Source organism: Leptidea sinapis, chromosome 42 (genome assembly GCF_905404315.1).
Source record: "Leptidea sinapis chromosome 42, ilLepSina1.1, whole genome shotgun sequence".
Lineage (NCBI taxonomy): Eukaryota > Metazoa > Arthropoda > Insecta > Lepidoptera > Pieridae > Leptidea > Leptidea sinapis.
Window position 1 is genome coordinate 8,240,034 of NC_066306.1, and position 14,419 is coordinate 8,254,452.

The following is a 14,419-nucleotide window of genomic DNA, read 5'->3' on the forward strand; positions in this document are numbered from 1 at the left end:
AATGGTTTCGACTAATATTCAATCCCGCGTAGATTCCAATTTTAATATTAATGTTAAGGCATATGTTATGAAAAAATTAACTACACTTTTACCTGAAAGAAAGGTTAAAACTCATGTTTTGAATTCTATTTCGTCTATGGCCTTAGCAGATCCTTCTTATGACACTCCAAATAAGATTGATTTGCTATTAGGAGCTGAAGTGTATGTCCAAGTATTGTTAGAGGGTATTGTGCTGGATCCGTCAGGTTGTTTAGTTGCCCAAAACACTAAACTTGGTTGGATTCTCTCTGGTCAACTTCAGGAAAACAGCCAAAGCGGAACAACAACTTCATGTCACAACATTGTTAGCACGCATTTAGCTATATCAGATGATAATTAATTTTTAAGAAAATTTTGGGAGTTAGAGAGAGAACCTGAGGATACAAAACAAAAAGAATTATCCCCAGAAGAACAAAAATGCGAGGAATTTTATGCCTCTACAACTAAACGCGATGGGACAGGTCGTTATGTAGTACAACTGCCCTTTAAATCTATCGACCCCAGATGTAAGTATGGTGGGTCGCGATGTCGCACTTAAGAGATTTCTCGTGTTAGAGAAACGATTAACGAAGAACCCCGAATTAAAAGAACAATATTCGGAAGTTGTTTCAAACTATTTAGAGTTAAATCATATGGAGATAGTTCCCGATCGTGACAAAGAAAAGGTTGACGCCGTGTATCTGCCGCATCATGCGGTCGTACGGAATGATAAAACTACAACAAAGGTGCGCATTGTATTTGATGCGTCATGTGTTAGTGGCAATGGATCTTCTCTTAATAGTCATTTAATGGTAGGGCCTACTTTACAGCCAGAACTGCGTCATATTATAATGCGTTGGCGTTGTCATAAAATTTGTCTGGTGGCCGATATTATTAAACAGTATCGGCAAGTGTAATTAGCCAAGAAGGATACAGACTTTCACCGTATTTACTGGCATGATAGTCTAGATGCTGAAATACAGCATCTCCGTCACCTCAGAGTGACATTTGGTACTTCTTCGGCACCTTACCTAGCAGTTAGGTCATTACAGCAGTTAGCTTATGATGAAGGTTTACACTTTCCTCTAGTTAAAGATAAGATTCTAACAGACTATTATATCGACGATCTGATGATCGGTTGTGGATCCATCCTTGAGGGTCAACAAATTTACGAACAGATGACAGAGATATTAAAACGTGGAGGCTTCCAGCTACAGAAGTGGGCCAGCAATAATATGGAATTAATGAATTTAATTGAAAAAAGATGTAAAGAAACAAAAGACAAAAAAGAAATAAATTTAGATATAGTTTCGAAAATTTTAGGCCTATCTTGGAATAAAGTATCGGATGAATTTGAATACAGTGTTCATCTTCCTCCATTGGAACCTCCAGTCACAAAACGTAAGGTAATATCGGATATCGCAAAGCTCTATGATCCTCTCGGTTGGTTGGCTCCAGTCATAATTACAGCAAAGTTTTTCATTCAAAGACTATTCAAAGGCTAGTAGGTATCTATTGGGATGAGGTATTGCCAGATTCTTTATTGAGAGAGTGGATTGATTATTGAGAAGAGCTTTGCAAACTTACCGATTTTCGATTGCCACGTTGGATTCATTCAAGTTCTGAAGATAAAGTCGTGGAGTTGCATGGCTTTTCACATGCGTCAAATATTGCATATTCCGTAGTTATTTATGTCCGAGTGATAGATCGTGAGGATAAGGTTCATGTGAATTTAGTTGCTTCAAAGACTAAGGTTGCTCCAATTCATCAAGTCTCCATACCTCGTCTCGAGTTATGTGGAGCAGTCTTACTAGCAAAGTAACTTTTTTTTTAATATATTTATTTAAAACTTTACATATTTATATGAATAAAACAGCAAACCAAAAATCACGAAGATTTGTCCGGATTGCTAACATGAGTTGAGTTCGCAATGATAATTAAAATAAGATCAGAAAAAACTTAAGTAAGTACATACACAAGGTTTACAAGCAAAGCATCATTAGATCAGGTTCGCATTCAACCTTAACGAGGTTGCTTCTGTTCTTAAAATACCCAGGCAGAATCTTCACGCTTGGACGGACTCTTCTGTGGTGTTGGCCTGGCTTCATAGTCATCCAAGAAGCTGGAAGACATTTGTTGCGAATAGGGTTTTCACAATACTCACATTAATGGATGGAAAACAGTGGGTGCAACAAGCAAAGAAAATCCAGCTGATTGTGCCTCACGTGGAGTAAAACCGTCGCACATGTGCAGCTCTGGAAAGAGGGACCTAATTGGTTGCAAAATCAAACAATAGATTATAAGGATAGAAAAATAGAAGATATTAACCTAGAGGAAAGAGAAACTAAAATAAAATGTTATACAACTACAGATAAAATGGATGATGATCTACTATTAAGATTTTCAAAAACTAAATAAAATATTAAGAGTTATAGCTTTTTGTAAACGATTTATAAATGTGAAAAAGAATAAAGAATCTTACGCTAAATGGCTTACTACAATGGAATTAAATGATGCTCTACTAACGTGTGTTAAGATATGTCAAAACCAGTGTTTTAAAGATGAAATAGAATCCCTGAAAAAGAAGGAAAACTTAAATAAAAAAAGCAAACTTACCTCTCTGAATCCTTTCATCGATGAGGCTGGAATACTGCGTGTTAGGGGGCACCTACAACAAGCTCACTTGTGCGAAAATATGAAACATCCTATTTTGATTCCGCACAAGTCACATTTTAATAATCTTTTGATTACAGATGCACACGAACGAACCTTGCACGGTGGGCCACAACTAATGTTAAATTATCTTAGATCAAGATATTGGATTGTTAATGCAAATACTATCATTAGAAATCACGTAAGAACATGTATTATTTGTATTCGTTTTGCGGCACATGGAAGTCAGCAAATAATGGGACAGCTACCAGAAGCTCGAGTTACTGCTCAAAAACCGTTTCAGTCCAGCGGGGTCAATTATGCTGGCCCTATAAATATTTGGACAACTAAGGGCTATATTTGCCTCTTTGTATGTATGGCCACTCGAGCAGTCCATTTAGAGGCTGTAAGCGACATGACAGCTCAAAGTTTTTTGGCTGCCTTTAAGCGATTTGTATCAAGGAGAGGTCAAATTCGTGATTTGTCGAGCGATAATGGAACCACCTTTGTAGGCAGTGCTAAAGAACTTGAACAACTATTTGATACGGAAAGCTCGAGCATAGCTCCAGAGATAGTTGACTTCCTTGTGACAAACGGCACGAATTGGCATTTCATACCTCCCCATTCTCCAAATTTTGGAGGATTATGGGAGGCAGGTGTGAAATCTACTAAGCACCATCTGAAAAGGGTCGTTGGCAACAACACATTGACATTTGAGGAAATGACAACTGTGTTGTGTCAAATTGAATCGTGCCTGAATTCAAGACCTATTTCCTAAATTTCTTGCAATCCAGAAGACGCTGCTCCATTGACACCTGGACATTTTCTGGTGGGTGAACCGCTAGTGACTGTGCCAGACTTAAATTATGAACACTCTTCCATAAATTCGCTTAAACGTTGGCAAATCACTCAAAGGGTGTTACAGGATTTTTAGCGTCGGTGGTTTTTAAAATATCTTAGTCAAATGCAGCATCGGTATAAGTGGAGCCACTGTTCTCCTGAACCCAAACTTGGAGACATTGTGCTTGTAAAGGAGGATGGTCTTCCTCCGGGTAAATGGTTATATGGTTATATATTAACAAACATCCTGGTTTGGACAATCTTACCCGTGTAATCACTTTAAAATGTAAAAATACTGAAATCAAAAGACCAGTTTCTAAGTTAATTGTATTGCCAGTAACTACACAAGTTTAAGCTTACGATTTTTCATATACCCACACTACTATGTAGACTTTGAATTACATATGTTTTTTTTGTTAACGGATTTTTAGTTGTAAGTTGGTAATTACTATGTTATGTTTTTGGGTTTCGCCTTTTAATTTGTTTTTTGTTATATGCGTTATTATTTATTTTGACAACCTTCACATTGTATCATGGTGGGCGGTTTATATGTTATTGCAAAAACTGCATACTAGTTAAGGCATTTTTATTCTAAGGGTCTAGTATATTGTCTAGTGTTATAAGTATTTGATTCTTACTAAAGTAATGGACATTATTACCATGGTGGGCGGAATGTTTAGAGTTTAGTTTATAAAACTCTCAAGAGATGGCGCTCACTATGAATCTTGATATTCTAAAACGCGCTAACACTATTTTGTTGTATTTAGTTAGGTCAGCCAATTTAATTTGATTAAATGACGAGTCTCACAGTTCGATTCAGGCAGGTAACGCGAGCACACGTGCCGCGTTATCTGTCCTCCTTCGAATATTTTATTACCTGCGTTATCGCACTATCTGCTCAGGCTACCTGAGCTAGCTATTGTTATCGTGCGCTATTGTTCGGGACTCTTTGAGTCTCGCACCTACTACGTTCCTTCGTAGAACGTAGCTGTTATTATCAGTGTTATTTACCCGGTTTTACGATCGTGTTAGTTACCACCGGTGTTTGTGTTTCGCGATTCTGCACGTTAATCGTGTGTTTGTGAGTTGCAGTTCGTGCCGTGTGTGTCTTCTCCACGGGGGCCTGCACAGCGTGCATCGGGGTTCCAGCCCAGCCAGTCTACATCCAGTAAAGCTAAGTCTTAGGCTTAATTATTATTATTAATTTGCCACAGGGCTCAGTCCTCTCTCCCACTCTTTTCTCGCTCTTCACGAGCGACATTCCCAAGTTTTCAAGTGTCCAGCTCGCTCAGTACGCTGACGACACGGCACTCTACTTTGGCTCCAACCGCTCAACCTTGAGCAAGAACATTAAAGTGCTTCAAGCCGCCGTAGAGGAACTAGGCAACTGGTTCAGAAAATGGCGGATTAAAGTGAACCCCACCAAGAGTGCAGCGGTACTCTTCGGTAACGCGAATAGCATCTGCGCTAAAAAAAACAACCGACCGACGTTATTAAACTGTATAAAACACCCATACCGTGGGTGTAGGATTACAAATACTTAGGAGTCACGTTCAACAGCAATATGAACTTCAAGAAACATATTGATATGGTATACAACAGAGCCCGATTTGTTCTCAGTCGCCTTTATCCACTTGTGTGTGGGCGAAGCAAACTTCCGCTCAAACACAAAGTGACACTGCACAAAACCATCGTACGGCCCATACTGTCATACGCAAGCGTCGTTTTCGCGCACACCCGACCGAGCTACTTACGTCGTTTGCAAGTAGTAAATAAATTCATAAGCAAAAATTCCTTTTTCAAATGTGAAACCAAACTGGTTTTCCGTTAGCGAGATGATAGATGCTAAACGTTCACTGAGGACTCGTTCCCAAATTTTCAAGGTGTGTGATGTAAGTTTTATTTCCAAAAGTATATAAAAATAAAAAATAATGTTGCTAAGCACAAAACTCGAGACCGGCCCGACCAATACTAATAATTTTTTTTTTGAAGTTCCTTGAGTTACATGGAAGGTTTTAATAAGAGAATAAAACAAAAATAAAAATTTATTTGATATTATATTATATAGAAATAGAAGGTAGTTAAATGAGGATATATTGTAATTTTATTTTGACAAAATAATTGAAGACAAAACACTGATATACTGTTTGCGACTCCATGTGGCTTTGTTTACTATCTTGAAATAAAACCTTGTCCTATATTGTTGACAGCGGAGTCCTCAACCACAAGTTGGTTACTGGAAAAATTAGATCCAACAGTATCACGTCGTCCTCGCAGCAACTTTAAAAAAGTTAAACGCTTGAATCTCGTTGAAGTTGCCATAATTAATGACAGACACACCAGGAGAAGAAAGATAGTAGCCGTCTAAAAAAAAGAGTTTATTTATTTATGGATAAGACGAAAATTATCTTTCTTGTGCTGTAAGTAATTAACAATAACCAAATTGGTTCAAGTGAAATCTTCAACTTCTCTGACTAGAGTAGTTTTAATGGTTATTCTTTCTTGAAAATGATTTATAATGATATAAAGCTAATACCAAAATCAGTATATAATAACGTTCCAATTTTTAATTAGGTATCCATTGCTTCAAAACAAATTTTTCGAAAAGAGTCTAAAAGTTATTATATTACATTGATTATCACCTCAAAAAGACCCAAATAAAAACCAATACTTTATTTATATTTATACCTAGTCATATCAGCCGGAAGACGTCAACTGCTGGACAAAGGCCTCCCCCAAAGATTTCCACTGCGATCGGTCCTGCGCTGCTCTCATCCAACGTATTCCGGAGATCTTGACCTGATCATTGGTCCATCTTGTTGGAGGCCTCCCAACACTGTGTCTTCCGGTACGTGGTCGCCATTTGAGGACTTTACTGTCCCAAAGTCCATCTGTCCATCGAACTATGTGCCCTGCCCTGCCACTTCAGTTTCGCAATCATTTGCGCTATGTCAGCGGCTTTGATTCTCCTACGGATCTCCCCAACACCGAGCCTAGCCCTCTCCATTGCTCCCTGAGCGACCATGAGCTTTCTCATCAGGCCCATAGTAATTAGAAATCACGTCATCACTGGCAACAGACACTGGTTGACAACCTTCGTCTTTAGACACTGTGGTATTTTGGACGAGAAGATTTTACGGAGCTTCCCGACCGCTACCCATCCGAGTTGAATTTTTCGAGTGACCTCTTTCACGGAGTTGGACCTACGTAACTATATTGTTTGTCGAATATATTTGCACCTCTTTCACAATTATTACGTAACAAAAGTGTTTATTCAAAAGAACGTAATATATTTTGATATAAAAAGCAAACAATCTGGAATGAATAAATGAAATACAAAAACACAAAAGAAAGAAAAGAGAGAAAAATCATTTATTCAATTAGGTCAAAATGACACTTGTGAATGTCAAAGAATTTACCACCACTTCGGAAAAGTGGAGTTTTAATATGAAGGAATTGCAAAAAAGTCATTGCCACTCTTTTTTATCTACATTTACAATTTCAGCATATTTCATTATATTTATGCAAAGTATGTAAAAGGACGCACCAAAATTCAAACGAACGTATGGATCACCTGAAATTAAGTCATTTCTGAAACCCATTCTATTCAACAACCCTATTAGATAAGATGTATTTCAAGTTTTACGATGTACCTTCGCTGTTTCTATATATATGTGTATCTATATATATGTATATCTATATATACGAGTATATCTATAAAATGCTATTGTTCGTTTGTAAAGAGAGGGTTTTCTCTATCACCATCAACTTGAATTAACTTCCCGTTTGGGTCACGGTGAAAGTAAGGGAGTTTGGTCGCAGTGGGTGGAAGTGGGTGGTCGTGGGTGGCAAAAATGTGAATAAATATATATCTGTCCTATATATTTTCTAACTCATGAGAACTTCTGGAAAGTTTTCAAAATTTCTAGAGTTATCTAGAAAACTCCAGAATGTGTTCAACTGTTACAATCGATCTAGAACGTTATAGATTGTTCTAGAAATTTCTGGAATGATCGAGAAATATTCGAAATGTCTGCAACTGTTTGAATCAGTGTGAAATGTTCTAGGTTCTTAAAATTTATGACATCAATTTATTTATCAAGGATTTCTAGAACTTGTAGTAATATTCCAGAATATTCTAGAACGGATTTACTATTATTATTATTTTTTATAAAGGTACATGGTGGTCGCTCATTACCGAGAATACTTTGATCGTTCTAGAATGTTCTTCAACATTCTAGATGAATTTTTTGTGAAATGAAAAAGAACAACCTATTTGAATATTCTAGAGATTTCCTGTACTAGAAATTTCGATAAATTAGGGTATATAAACCGAAATTTAGTGACTTCTTGTCAGTTTGATCGTGTTTGCAGTCGAGTAAAGATCAATTGGAATTGATAGTAAACAGTAACTATACAAATTCATGGTATTTTGACAAATAAGAAAGAACTATCTGAATATTCTAAAACGTTCGTTAGTGATATCGTAATAGTAATCAAGTGATTAATTTTGTGTTACTTTATTACATTACATATACACACTGCCAAAGCGTAAAAATGTATTTACAAAACCTCAAGTGAATTCTAAAAGAAGAAAAGTAGCACGTCAACTTGAAAAGGTAGAACAAAGAGAGAAAGGTCTTTCAAATATTCGTAAAGGAGTAAAAACAAATAGAGAAAATTTAACTGAAGAAAAAAGAACACATATTGTAACTAAACACAGTGGAAATAAACATAAATTTTCGATTTATTAAGGCATTTCTTACTCTAACTTATAATTATTTCAATTATTTAATTAATTTGATATACTTTTTACACACCGCAAGTTTAATGGTCGACTAAGTCTCTCGATATCTAAGATAGAATCTATAATAACTATCTTAGTTAAAAAATGGATCCTCAAATATTTTTTATACCATTGAACATGCGATATATTTTAACCCGAGCAACGTCAGGTTTCGCTGCTAGTATTTTTATATTAAGATTTCAGAAAGGCAGAAAGATTTCCAAAGCAACATACCGTCGAGATATTAGTGCAATAAGAACACTACGACTAAATCTTGAGTTGAATTCTTAAAATTAAGGGTTTTGTTCTCGCCAATTTCATACTCCAAAAATTAACCAATCATAACGGAACCAATATCAATACCAATATAAGGAAGGAAATATTATATGCCCGAATTATATGCGTATAAATTTTTTTGCTTATTGTTGTCGGATATGTATACTTACAAAAAATAAAAATATCCAGAAAAGTGAATAAGAGAGACACAGATAATGACCATATTGGTCCTAATTGAAAATAATTTTGATCTAAAAAAGTTTAAAAACCAAAGAGAAAAGAGTCGAGAACGTTTGTTTGAAAAAATGGCAATTAATGACGTTACATTAGTGGCATGCATGTACACCGATGGTTCGGACAATCGAACCTGAAAGAAAGGCCAATCAGTAGAATGGGTCTTCCTTTAAAAAGATCTACATACTTAAAAAAAATTGAAGCATTTGGAATGGTAATTCCAATCATTTACTTAAATCAGAACAATTCACTGCAGTTACGCTTGAAAACTAAAGGAATTACAGTTGCTTCAAATTGGTATGTTAATAAGTATAATATTATAATAATATGTAAGAGACCGAATCCGTATGATGACTGGAACAATTGCAATATACAATGATTCCAAAGAATGAAAATTTGTTTAATGTTATAAGTATATTATAATTCAAAACTAATGCCCATAAAATAATAATTTATATGATACCTTGTTCGCCATTTTCGGGTGGAGACGTTGTAAATTAATAAGAGAATTCGCATTTTTATATCAAGACTTATCATAGTATTACTTAATGCGTATTCATTTAATTACTTACCATTTGCATTGAAATTTGTGATACATTAATTATCTTTATTGTAATTTTGTTTGTGACTTCAAAATCTAAAATGTATAAAATAACTTATAAACAATTTATTTATATAATACACCTCTAACGTAAATCTGACACCTTTAATATTAATAAAATACTACCTATTTATAGAATTTAAATCGGTGCCTGCTCGCTTGGGTTGTTTTGTTCTAGACGAAGCTATCCCGCTCAAAGTCACGCGAGGCGAGTATAGATACCTACTATTTAATTTGGCTTGGCACCGACTTTAAACCTGTCAATAGGTAGTATTAATATTAAAGGTGCCAGGTTTACATAAGAGGTGTATTAAATAAAAGATTTATTAAGTTATTGTTATTTTGTACATTTTAGGTTTTGAAAACGAAGTGTTTTTTTACTTTTTAGTGTCTGCAATAATATATGTAACCTGTGTCTGTAAAACAATTCTGCAAACTACAGTAGGACTTTTCTTGATGACATCAGATTAACTATAAGAATTCGTTGCTTTTTATTGTCATGTGACACAGCACTTGACAGGGAATGATGCTGCAGACGAGTTCGTCGGTCTCTATGACTAGTTAGCCAAAGGGGATCTGAGGCTGTGGTATGAATAATTAGTTGCTATTCAAAAACTAGAAGGAGCACAAGAGTCAATTCTAGAAAAATTAGAAAGTAGTTATCTACCCAAGGAGAAGAAGACTACTAAAGTTAATTTGAAGCCAACAATAGATACCAGTAAGCAAGTAGCTGTGCAAAAGCCGAACGATAGAACTCAAAATAGTTTTAAGAATAAGGACAAGGTGGTTAAAAAGGCCACTGTAACGCCTGGCAGATTACCACAGCAAAAATCCTCTCTATTGCCTGAGGTTCGCCTTGAATCCGATCACGGTAATGAAGATAAAAATGAATGGACGGAAATTACACGGAAACAACGTCCACGCGGTTCGCTGCCAAGTGTACTGCGAGGAACCGCTGCGCCAGGGGCAACATCGTTGCGTGCTGCTGAGAAGTGGCGCTATTTAAACCTCTACTACGTACAAGTAGGCACAACAGCTGACCAGGTGCGGGCTCATTTGACATCAATATATGAAGGCGATTTTTGTTCAGTATATGAGTTAAAGCCTCGAGGTCACTACGCTTCTTTCAAAGTTGGAGTTACGGCTACATTAGCTGAAAGCGTCCTATGCAGCGACAAGTGGGCCGAAGATATATCCGTCAAACCATGGCGCCATAACTGTCGTGCCAAAGAGGGAGCTTCGTAAACGTGTTCAACGGTACAAGGTTATAAACACATATTACCAAAATGTTCGCGGCTTGCGCTCAAAAACTAATATTTTTCGTAATAATGTGACACAGTGTAATTTTGACATGATAGCTTTGACAGAAACCTTTTTGACTAATTCCGTATCCAATGGCGAGTTTTTTCCTGCTGGTTACCTCGTAGTCCGGAAGAACCGCGCGGGTGATGTAGGTTGGGGCGGGGTTTTGCTAGCGGTGTGGGATTGTTACTCTATTCGTGTTGTTAACGACATTGATGGTCTTACAGAAGACAAAGAACTCTTAATCGCAATTATTAATTGGAAAAATGTAACTTTTTTATGTTCTGTTGTGTATTTGCCGCCAAATTACAGTGATAACAATATTTAAATGTATTGTCTTCTTTGGAAAATGCAGTTAGTGCACATTCTGACTTAAACATTATTATACTGGGTGATTTCAATCTAAATTATTGTAATGTTAATGTTAAAACACAATTTTCAATGTTTTGTGAGTTTTGTTGCCTTAAACAAGGCAATAATGTATTGAATAGCTGTGGTAGCATACTTGACTTAGTACTGAGTGATCTTGATGCCGATCAGGTTGTCGTGTCTGAATGTCTGGACCCGTTCGTTTCAATCGACCATTACCACCCTACTTTGGAAGTCAGGCTAAGTATCAATCATGGTGCTGTGCCACCACCAGTGTCACAAGCCCCGACATCGCGGCCGTTTACATTTAACGATTTAAATTGGCGTAACACGGACTATACGGCATTATATAATGATTTGTTTAAAATTACCGACATTGATACAGCCGTTGATAATTTTTACTCTACTTTATTGAATTGTATTACGGGGATTGTTCCAATGAAGAATCCATCCCCCATCAATGGTAAGTATAGATATCCTAAGTGGTATACAGGTGATATAATTACTAACCTTTAAGGTATATAACCCATTAGTACCATCACCTAAAACTGTTCAAATCGTTCGGTAAGGTATACAATAGGGAATTATATAAATACTATAGATGGTACGTTAAGATTTTAATCGACGACGCATATAAGCAGCATATAAAATTGATCCAAAAAATATTGTTGATGAACCAGTTAAATTCTGGGAATATATACGAGACAAAAAAAGTGACAGGCAACGTATTGACACATACACATATTATGACACTGAGGTGACAGGCCAAGCAGCAGCTGAAGCATTTGCTCAATTTGCTTCGAATAGGACAGCTTTCAGAGGAGGCATCGGAAGCCAGGAACAAGCATTTCCGCCAATACAGGGAAAACTTTTCCAGGAAGTTTTCACGGTCGGAATGCTTGGAAGACATAGTGAATAGGCTGCTCCTTACTTCAGACCCCTACATCAGCAGCACTCGCTGGAGGAACAAAGCACAAAAAAGGAAAGCTATTTCAGATGATGCAATAGTTTTCTTAAAACCATCAACAATCGTGGAAAATGACAGCAGCAATACAGACAGTTCTTAATGTTTTATCTCTTAATTCAGTTTCCATTCTGTTATTTCAGGTTGTAAATATATTTAAATTCCTATCCCTCAGCAAAACTGTCTTTTCATTGAAACCTATTAACAAGCTTTAATACATAATAACTTAGTAACACAAAAGCACATTACTCATTAATTAATTTATGCACCCGTAATAAATAGTTGTAGATATATATTTAGGACATCAGTATACACAACTAATTACCTATTTATACACTAGATATGTACTCACACAACTATTTTGGCTATTTTTAATACGTTTTACAAACGCTTCATTTTGGCTATTTGGTTAGGAACATTATTTATCATATTTTGATAGTTTTCCATATTATCCCATTTTTTTTGTAATTTTATAACACAGTAAGAGATTTTATATCGAATAGGTGAATAAAACATTTTTGGGCATGTTTTGAGGTCAAATAACTCACTGTGCGGCGGGGGCGATGGCTCCGCGGCGTCGGCCGCGTCTACTGGAGCGGCCCGTCACGCGCACCCGACATGCGGAGAACGCTCCTACTATTCGAGCATTACGTCTGATCGGCGACTTGCTCACTCAGTGTGACATTGATTTATTTGCGGACAAATTTCAAACGATTGTAAATGACATGCATATTATGTTAGATAGTACTTGAATTATATATTAATAAATTTTTTATTTAATTTAATTATTGTAAATATAGTTATAAGATTTGTTTTATTTAATATAAGTTATGATATTATAAATTAAAGAAAAAATAATGGGATCGAGAACCTCCTCCTGTTTTCGGTTATAAATATTATTGACTTAAAACTTTGGACTTATTTCATTTGATTATTTGGCGCTATGGACATTATTTGATTTTATATAACTTGACATTTTTTGTATAATTTTGATCATTATTTATTTTACCTTCAATTTAAAATCTAATTTTATTATATTAATTGTATTTTTGGGACTAGCTTGTAAACGCTTTGGGTAAAACTGTAAGTTTACAGGTTTATATAATAAATAAACAAATAAATAAAATATGGACCGGAATCACTCCTACCTATACCTTTTGGGCAAATCTTTAATAGCTTCTAAAAGTAACTGAAACAACCAACTTTAAAGAATGGGGAAACATTTAAGGATCCAATCAAACAAAGAATACCGTTCCAGCGGCATCAATGAGGTTTGCACGCTACTTGGGATAGAAAAAACAGAAATTTGGGATATTAATTATTATCTTTATTGTTAAAAGGTGCTACAATTTGTGTTATATACAGTAACATACATTATTTTATGTAAGTTATTATCAGAGGGGAAAACGCTCTTTCGTGCAGTTTGGTTCGATCCTGGTTGCATAAATTTCCTCAGGAAATCGAATATTCACATATATAAAAAAATATATATGTGCATAATACAGACGTATGAACAAAATAGATGTTTTAAGATATTAAAAGGATTTTTTTATAATCTAAGGTGACAAGACCAGTTGGCCAGCTACACAGGAATGTAAAATTATAAGTTTTATAACTGGCCACTGTTCCTTAAACAGTCTTCTATTTACCATAGAATGGCGACAGTTCTTTATGCAGGGGATGCATGGAAGCAGAAGAAACGCAATAGCATATGCTTCCAGAGTGTATGAGCGTGGCGGAACAACGGGAAGAAATTCTCCTATCACCAGAATCGTTCCCGAATGCCTGCAGTAGTCTGAAAAGGCTGCTATAATTCTGGGACAGTCTGGGCAGGTTATTCCAATCAAGAGGTCAACTGCGCAAACAGCTAGTACAAACAGTAGTTTGACTGACAAACTAATTTAAGACGAAATATTTATGTTTTTCGATACATTTGGGAGTTTATAATAAAATATAATTCATTACTATTATGAGAGATTTAGCAATAAATGACTTTGAAATTTCAAGATTATTTCTTTTAGTATCTGTGTTTTTAGCAGCGAATATAGCACGTTGTAAAAATGGCCTTTGTAATTTAGAGCTAGCTACGTTTGGAAACAAGATTCAAATTCAAGTATTTTTATTAAAAATAGGATGTGACATCACTTATTGAAAGTCAAAAAACTACCACCCATTCCAAAATGAATGCCTCAGACCTGAGAAGAATGGGCGCAACAAACTCAGCGGACATTTTTTTCATCGAATAAATATGTTTACAAAGTAATATAGTACAATTAAACTTATTATTTAATAGTCTGAGGGTGGTAACTCCATTCCCAATCTGTGGTATCATTATGAAAGTCATTTATGTTATTTACCTTTACCACACAAACGTTTT

At 35.7% G+C, this 14,419-nt stretch overlaps 2 long non-coding RNA genes across 2 annotated transcripts; one reads left to right on the forward strand and one right to left on the reverse strand.

The window, feature by feature from the left end:
• Positions 1-5,548: 5,548 nt before the first annotated feature.
• Positions 5,549-9,320, reverse strand: LOC126976933 (uncharacterized). Its single transcript, XR_007732036.1, has 2 exons — positions 9,270-9,320; positions 5,549-5,874 (listed from the first exon to the last, which is right to left on the reverse strand). It is a non-coding gene; the product is annotated as an uncharacterized LOC126976933 (long non-coding RNA).
• Positions 8,747-14,048, forward strand: LOC126976943 (uncharacterized). The gene is made up of 2 exons (XR_007732052.1): positions 8,747-9,103; positions 13,697-14,048. It is a non-coding gene; the product is annotated as an uncharacterized LOC126976943 (long non-coding RNA).
• Positions 14,049-14,419: the final 371 nt, after the last annotated feature.